This window comes from Marmota monax, unplaced genomic scaffold, assembly GCF_021218885.2.
Source record: "Marmota monax isolate L192 unplaced genomic scaffold, Marmota_monax_Labrador192_F-V1.1 WCK01_AAM20220418_F8-fsc00132, whole genome shotgun sequence".
Lineage (NCBI taxonomy): Eukaryota > Metazoa > Chordata > Mammalia > Rodentia > Sciuridae > Marmota > Marmota monax.
In genome coordinates, this window is record NW_026695199.1 from 6,570,314 (window position 1) to 6,578,590 (window position 8,277).

An 8,277-nucleotide genomic window follows, 5' to 3' on the forward strand; every position below is an offset into this window, starting at 1 on the left:
GATATTAGGAGATTTTGTTTGTTTTCTTGAGACAGAGTCTTATTATGTCGCCCAGGCTGGCCTTGAACTCCTGGTCTCAAGTGATCCTCCTTCCTCAGGTTCTTGAGTAACGGGGACTGCAAGCACATGCCACCATGTTCTGCCAAAGATTTTTTTTTTTTTGGTAGTTGTAGATGGACACAATATGTTTATTTTTATGTGGTGCTGAGGCTCGAACCCAGGGCCTCAAGCCTTCAAGTTAAGTGCTCTACCACTGAACTAAACCCCAGCCCAAGATTATTTTATATTAATAGTACATCAATCCCCCACCTCAGCAAATGATGATTTAAAGATGAACAAGACTAGGGAAGGAAGAGAGGTGAGAGAGAGGAAGTACTGGGAACTGAAATGGAGCAAATTACATTCTACGCATTAAAACCCACCCCCATATTATGTATTTCTATAATGTACTAAAAAATTTTTCAAAAATGAGCAAGACTGAAAATGTAAACTGTATTCCTGAGGGAGTTCTCAGAATACAATGTCAATATGATTGTATTACAAGGAAGTAGTTTACTCCAGATACATGAAGCAAACAGAAAACTGAATTATCTATGAATGATGAGTCAGAACTACTATGTGAGGCTCAGTCTGAGGATATTTAGAAAGTGGAATGATGGATCAAGGCATCTTCTAGGCATATTTACAAAGGTAAGGTGGTAGAGTGTTCGATTGCTTTGTTATCCAGCTACTGGATATTTACATCAACTAGTTTTTCCTAGAAAGGCAAAAGCTAAGGTGCCATCAGAACCCAAGGATAAGAGCATCAACTAACACAAGGTACAAAACAGTCATGACTCTTTTTTGTTAATAGGCATGATTCTCAACAATAATTTCTTTAAAATAGGTAATACATAAACATAGTGTTAATGTATTAATCAAATCATGCAAAATTATATCTTTTTAAATATTTTTTTAGTTGTAGATAGACACAATATCTTTATTTGTGTATTTATTTTTATGTGGTGTTGAGGATTGAACCCAGAGCCTCACACCCGCAAAGCAAGTGCTTTACCACTGAACTATAGCCCCAGCCCCACAAAAGTATATCTTAACACATGTACACACATGCCAGTATGTGTCCACACACACACACAGTGTGTTTGTCTCAAAACACTGTACTCTAGTCATTCAGTTTTCCACGGTATTATTACCTGTTTCTTCTGTATCATTGCAGAGATGGTCCATGTTGTGTTTTATCACTTTTAAATTTGGTAATTGTGCTGTACTTGGTATTTTGACAAGTTTTCCACCTGTTATGGAAGTATATAGTGTTCCTAAATTGAGAGAAAAAGGAAAAGGAAGCAAAATAGACAGATCCTGTGTCACCAAAAAAAAAAAAAAAAAAAGACACTGGGGGAAAAGATATGAAAAGGTAAATCTTTGAAAATATTTGGAAGAATAATTCCCCCTCTCTTTTAACAACATAGCTAAGTTAAAGTTGAACTTCACATTTGATACTCTCTTTTTCCATAGTATTTGCTTCCAAGGAAATTCATTTTCCTTAGGGAGGAAGCTTCCTAAATTCCCTTTAGCACCAACATAGATTATAAACAAATATTTAAGTGGAATTGGAAAAAAGAAACATACACATACAACATAAGATTTCATGAGGGTTGGGGCTATAGATCAGTGTCAGAGTGCTTGCCTAGCATGTGTGAGGCACTGGGTTCAATCGAAGGAAGGGAGGGAGGGAGGGAGGGAAGAATTCTGTCCATCTCCAACTACAAAAAAAAAAATTTAAAAAAAGATTCTGGCTGTGTCATATCTAGCTATGTGACCTTGGGCCAAGTTATTTATCTTTCTGAACTTTGTTTTCCTAAATTATAAAAATGGATATAATATTAGCTATCACAGAGAGTTGTGAGAAACCTGGCAGTGTCTGGCACATAGAAAGAACTTAATAAGTGGTGACTATTATTATTTTCTTAGCTGTTGTTTAAAGGAAATGATAATTGTTGTATTTATATCTGTTTCTTCCCCCTAATTTCACCTTAATATTTATTTTTTATGATCTTTTTTGGCTCTGAAAGGATATATGGCAGTTTCCTCCCCAAGGAAGGTAAGTTTTCCTTGGAAGCAGATTCTATGAAAAAAATAATAATAATAATCAAGTTTAATTTAAGCTCTAAAAAGCCTTTTAGGCATATCCCAGGGAGTAGAACAGGAATATATCCTGCTGGTGTGAAGGACATCAAAGGAATCCTGGTTTGTAACCAATCCCTCTATTTGACCAAAAAGTAATAAAAAGCAAAAAAAAAAAAAAAAAAAAAAAAACAGTGGCAAATTAGACATTGGGTAAGAGTATTCTAGTAAATATAGAAACCTATAGTGTTTAGAAACCTATATTCTGGTGAATATAGAAACCTGCATATGTGTTTTTAATTTGACTGTACTTCTAGGCTCCATTTATAACAAACACTTCCTAGAGGCTGCTAAAGTACAAATATGACATGTAATTTACATTGAGTTTATATAACCAAGAACAGTTCATATTCATTTACAGAGTAGCTTGGGAATTGATTCAACTGATATATAATTCCATTATGATAAATTGTTATACTTAATTTATACTATATTACTAATTATTCTACATGGGGAGGGCACAGAGGATTAAACCCAGGACCTTCAGCATGCTAGGCAAGTGCTCTATCCCTGAGTAACACACTCAGCCCTTTTACCTACTATTGTAATCACAAATTAATCCTCATGATTTCAAGTGAGGAGAAGGTCAACTCTAATTCATGGAGCCTACCTTTTAGGTTCTCTTCTTTGTCTTCCCCTCCTCTTCTTCTTCCTCCAAGTAAGAGAATGGGGCCATGCATGGTGACTCATGCCTGAAATCCCAGCTGTTGGGAAGTTGAGGCAGGATTGAAAAATTCAAGGCCAACCTCAGTAATTAAGCAATTCCCTGTCTGAAAATATAAAATAAAAGAGAAGGAGCTGGGGATGTAGCTCAGTGGAAGAGTACTTGTCCTGGGTTCAATCCCTGACACCTCAAAAACATAAAATAAAAATAAAAGGGTTGGGAGGTGTGGCTCAGTGGTAGAGTGCCCCTAGGTTCAATCCCCAGAACTATGAGAACAAAACAAAATATAGCACAGCATAGTTGGGAGTTTAGGCTATCACAAGAACTATTTCCAGAAAACCACAAGAAAATAATTGCATTCCCCACTATTACCACCAACTATGCTTTCATTCCATGCTTTTCTTTAAAATTAATGGACGTCTCCATAGGTTCTGGGTCTTTGTTCAGAATTTGTATGCTGATGTTGCCGAGGCTGGGTTAGAATTCTTAATCCTTCTGCCTTAGCATCCCAAGTAGCTGGAATTACAGGTGTGCACCACCATGTCCAGCAGTATGCCCTCCCTTATGTGATCTGACCCCTAGGGTTATTCCCTGCACAGTTTTTATTATTTTTCCATTCTTTACATTCTGTTGTTGACTGTGTTAGCTGACTATAAATTTGACCTCATGCTTTATAATGAAATCAAATTAGGATTCATCTATTTAAAGGGTCATTAACTTCAGAGATATTTATTATGTGCATTTTCTGTGTGTTAGAGAAATCTATAAATGAAAGTTGTCCTTACTTTAAAGGTTGTCTAGTATGGAAAACATGAAAATCAGCTGCAGTACATTGTAATTACTACTACAGTGAAGGTATATCAGGATATCATTGGACTTCAATAGAGGAACACTTAACGTAGTTATGGAATGAAAGATGACAAAAAGTTGACTTCAAAATGAAAGAGCTACTGCTATCCCAGGCAGAAGGAACAGTTTTTGCAAAACAGAGGCTTAAGAAAACCCGGAGAATTCAAGGAATTACAAATGGTTTGTAGAAGGAATACTATCATAATGAGAATTTTGGAAAGTCTAATGGATATCAGATCATTAAAAAGCCTCAGGAATTCATTTTAACACATTTGAACTTTATCTGGATAATGATGGGCTACCCACTATAATAGAAAAGTTATATAAACAGATTGGCATTTAGAAATTCAATTCTGGGGCTGGAGATGTGGCTCAAGCAGTAGCGCGCTCGCCTGGCATGCGTGCGGCCCAGGTTCGATCCTCAGCACCACATACAAAGATGTTGTGTCCGCCGAAATCTAAAGAATAAATACTAAAAAAATTCTCTCTCTCTCCCTCTCTCTCTCTCTCTCTCACTCTCTCTTTAAAAAAAAAAAAAAAAGAAAGAAATTCAATTCTGGCAAAGTTTGAAGGAGGGATTGCAGAAAGACAATAGACCAGGGCCAGGGAGATAGCTCAGCTGTAGAGTGCTTACCTAGCATGCACTACATCTTGTGTGCAACCCCCAGTGTCACACACACACACACAAAAAAGACAAGAGACCAGACATAGTTAGAGGACTGATAAAGTAACTCAAAGAAGAAAAGAGCAGGGCCTGTACCAGAAGAGCAATTTCAAGAGCTATATGGAGTATCTATATAAACGTTACCATTCTGAAAGGCCCTTTCTAAGTATGGCAACCTGGACAAGGGCTCCTAGGAAAAGATCAAACTAAAAGCATCTAACATACACATGTAAAAAGTAAAGAATTTAATCCTACTTGTCATAAACTGGAGAAATATCTGATGAAGAGTAATAATCTTTGCTATATCAGAGGAATAGAAAAAATATTAAAGATTATTGAAAGATTCTAATCCAATTTAATCCCCTTTGCAATCTCCCTGCCAAATGGAAAGCCAGAGTATGTTGAATAATTCCAGTGGAAGTAATCCTCTATTTGCTAAGAAAACTCTCTCGCACACCTTTAATTAAAAGAAGAAAAAATGAAGAAGTTTTGTTCAATAGGGACTAGCAAATAGTCCTGGGCTGGGGTTGTAGCTCAGTGGTAGAGCACTTGCCTTGCATGTGTGAGGCTCTGGGTTCAGTTCTCAGTGCTACATATAAATAAATGAATAAAATAAAGGTTCACCAACAACTAAAAAAAAAATGTAAAAGAAAAAAAAATTTAGGGTCCTATCTAGATTTTCCGTTGATTTCATTTGCACCACCTTCCTGAAATTCATCTCTGTAGAGTGAGGCATAATTTATATGTATGGCTGACTTTATGGATAGGTAAAAGGAAGCTATTCCCTAAGTAGTCATTTGTGGGGTCAGGAAACAAAGCCCTTCCTCTCTCAACCACCCCCACCCCAGGCTATCATAGAGTCTCAAATCCCACCATTAGCATTTCTGAAGAAATAGCACATTAAACTAAGTCACATTAGGGTGTCAATGACATATCAGATAGACTTCATCCTGACATTGGGGACCCTGGGAAATACAGAACTACTAGCAAAAGAAAGAGCACTTAAAAGTGAATAAGAGGGAAAAAATACTAAGGCAAGGTGAACCAGAGATTGCCAGTGGTCCACAGACAGAGGGGCTTGATCAATTGACTGCATAAGAAGAACCTGAAATTTGTTCAAATACTGTTGCTGAGGATTCCTCCTTGATTATTTTTTTTTTCTTTTTCCTGGTACTAGAGATTTAACCCAGGGACTCTCTACCACTGAACTACACCCTAACCCTATTTATTTATTTGTTTGTTTGTTTTAAATTTTGAGACAGGGTCTTGCTAAGTTGCCAAGATTGACCTCAACTTTCCATCCTCCTGTCTCTGCATCCCCAATAGCTGGGATTAAGTGTGTACCATCCTGCTGGGTGAGGTGTTCCTTCTAATATTATTTTTCTCATTTGTCTGGGGTGGATTCCTGGAGGATTATAATATGCAGCTAAGTTAGGAACTGTTAACTGTGAATCCACATCAAAAAAATAACAAATAAAAAACTCCCACCTCACATAAACATGTAAAGTCAATTGTCCCTAATCTGCCCAAGGCCATCTCAGCTTGTTCATGCAAAGGGCTGTCATGCTGAACTCTGAGGGAAAGGTCATGGGAAAATTTAATGGCGGTTAGGTGCCTGATCAAGTTTGTCACTGATTATTTAAGTTTCTATCTACTTGAGCCAATGGTAGATTTTCAGTAAGCAAAAGTATGCTAATGAGTGTAACTTTTGGCAGTTGGGGGCTGGGGCTGTGGCTCAGTGGTAGGGCACTTGCCTGACATGTGTAAGGCACTGGGTTCAATTCTCAGCACTGCATATAAATAAATAAAATTCCATCAACATGTTAAAAAAAAAACATATATATATATAAAACTTTTGGCAGTTTGAATATCTATGTCCCCCAGGATCAATTTTATGAATTTGTAACATTAAGTCATCAGGCCTCCTATTAAGTTTGAGAAATAAATGGCTATGATTTTTCTTTAGAAAATGGACAAGGAGAGCTGGGGTTGTGGCTCAGTGGTAGAGCGTTCACCTAGCACACGTGAGGCCCCTGGGTTCAATCCTCAGCACCACATAAAAATAAATAAACAAAATAAAGGTATTGTGCCCAACTATAACTTTAAAAAATATTTAAAAATATTAAAAAGAAAGAAAGAAAATGGACAAGGATGAGCTGTGGGCATAGCTTGTGGTGGAATGTTCATCCAGTAAGTCAAGGCCTTGGGTTTAGTCCCCAGCAATGCAAGAAAGAAAAGAAAAATGAATGAGAAGGTAAAACTGGGCTGGGGTTGTAGCTCAGTGGTAGAGTGCTTGCTTAGCATGTGTGAGGCACTGGGTTCAAGTCTCAGTACTTCATGTAAATCAATAAAATAAAAGTCCACTGACAACTAAAATAATAATGATAATATAAAATATGTATATGGTAAAACTGCATATTAGTATAGCAATTTTAATTTGTGTATGTGGGGGGAGGGTTAGTTTTCAAATCCAGGGCCTCACACATTCCAAGTGAACATTCTACCACTGAGCTATATATACCCCAAGTCTAATACTTTCACAATCAATTGCAGTTGAAGAACTCAGAGTGTAAATATAAAATTAACAGGCATTTTTAACACCTTACAATTTGTAAAACTCATTTGTATATTTGATTCTTTTTTTTTTTGGTAGGGTAGGTAATAGGGATTGGGGATCGAATCCATGGATGCTTTATGCTACATCCGCAGTGTTTTTTTTGGTTGTTGTTTTGTTTTGTTTTTTTAATTTTGAGACGGGGCTACCTAAATTGATGAGAGTGTCACCAAATTGCCAACACTGTCCTCAAACTTGTGATACTCCTGTGTCAGGGCCCCAAATTGCTGGAATTATAGGCATGTACCACCAACCCCAGCTATTTGATCTTTTAACAATCCTCTGATTATACATAGGCTAGATTTGGGCTTTTTGTTTTGTTTTTTGGCACTGGGGCTTGAACCCAGGAGCACATTACCCCTGAGCTACATCCCCAGCCCTTTTTATTTTTTTACTTTAAGACAGAGTCTTACTAAGTTATTTAGGGCCTTGCTAAATTGCTGAATCTGGCTTCAAACTTGTGATCCTCCTGCTTCAGCATCCTAAGTCGCTTTGATTACAGGCATTTGCCACTGTGCCCAGCTATAGGCCAGTTTTGAACCAGTCATTTTATAAATGAGGACTTCTCAAATGTCAAATTTTGAGGAAGCTTGCCTAATATCTATAAGAACACTCTAGGTTTTTTTGTTTTGTTTTTTTATTAAAGCCAGTTATGGGCTGGATGTTATGTTGCAAGTCTGTAATCCCAGCAATTTGGGAGACAGGGGCAAGAAGATTTCAAATTTGAGGCCATCCAGACGGTTTAGCGAGACCCTGTCTCCAAATGAAAAATTTGGGATTGTGACTCAGTGGTGTAGCGCTTGCCTAGCACATGTGAGGCACTGAGTTCGATCCTCGGCACCACATACAAAAATAAATAAAATAAAGTTATTATATCCATCTACAACTAAAAATATTTTTAAAAAAATAAAATAAAAAGGGTGGGGATGGAGCTCAATGGTATTAAAGGGTTCCTGAGTTCCATCTCCAGAACTGCTAAATAAATAAATAAAATCCAATTATGAGCCAGAGTTTCATACATTGCTTTCTGTTTTCTTAATAATTATAATAAATAATACAGAAATTAAAATAATTAACTCAAAGTCTTATTTAATTACTCCTGGACATATGTAGTGTGTGTGTGTGTGTATATATATATATATATATATATATATATCTTTTATTGAGCTCCTATTCTAAGCCAAGCACTGTGACAGTTGTCTCAATCCTCATAATATTACTATGAGAAGTTATCTTATTTTGCAAAAAAAGGTAATTGAGACTCTGAGAGGCTAAGTCAGGCACCTAATGCTTAATAATAAG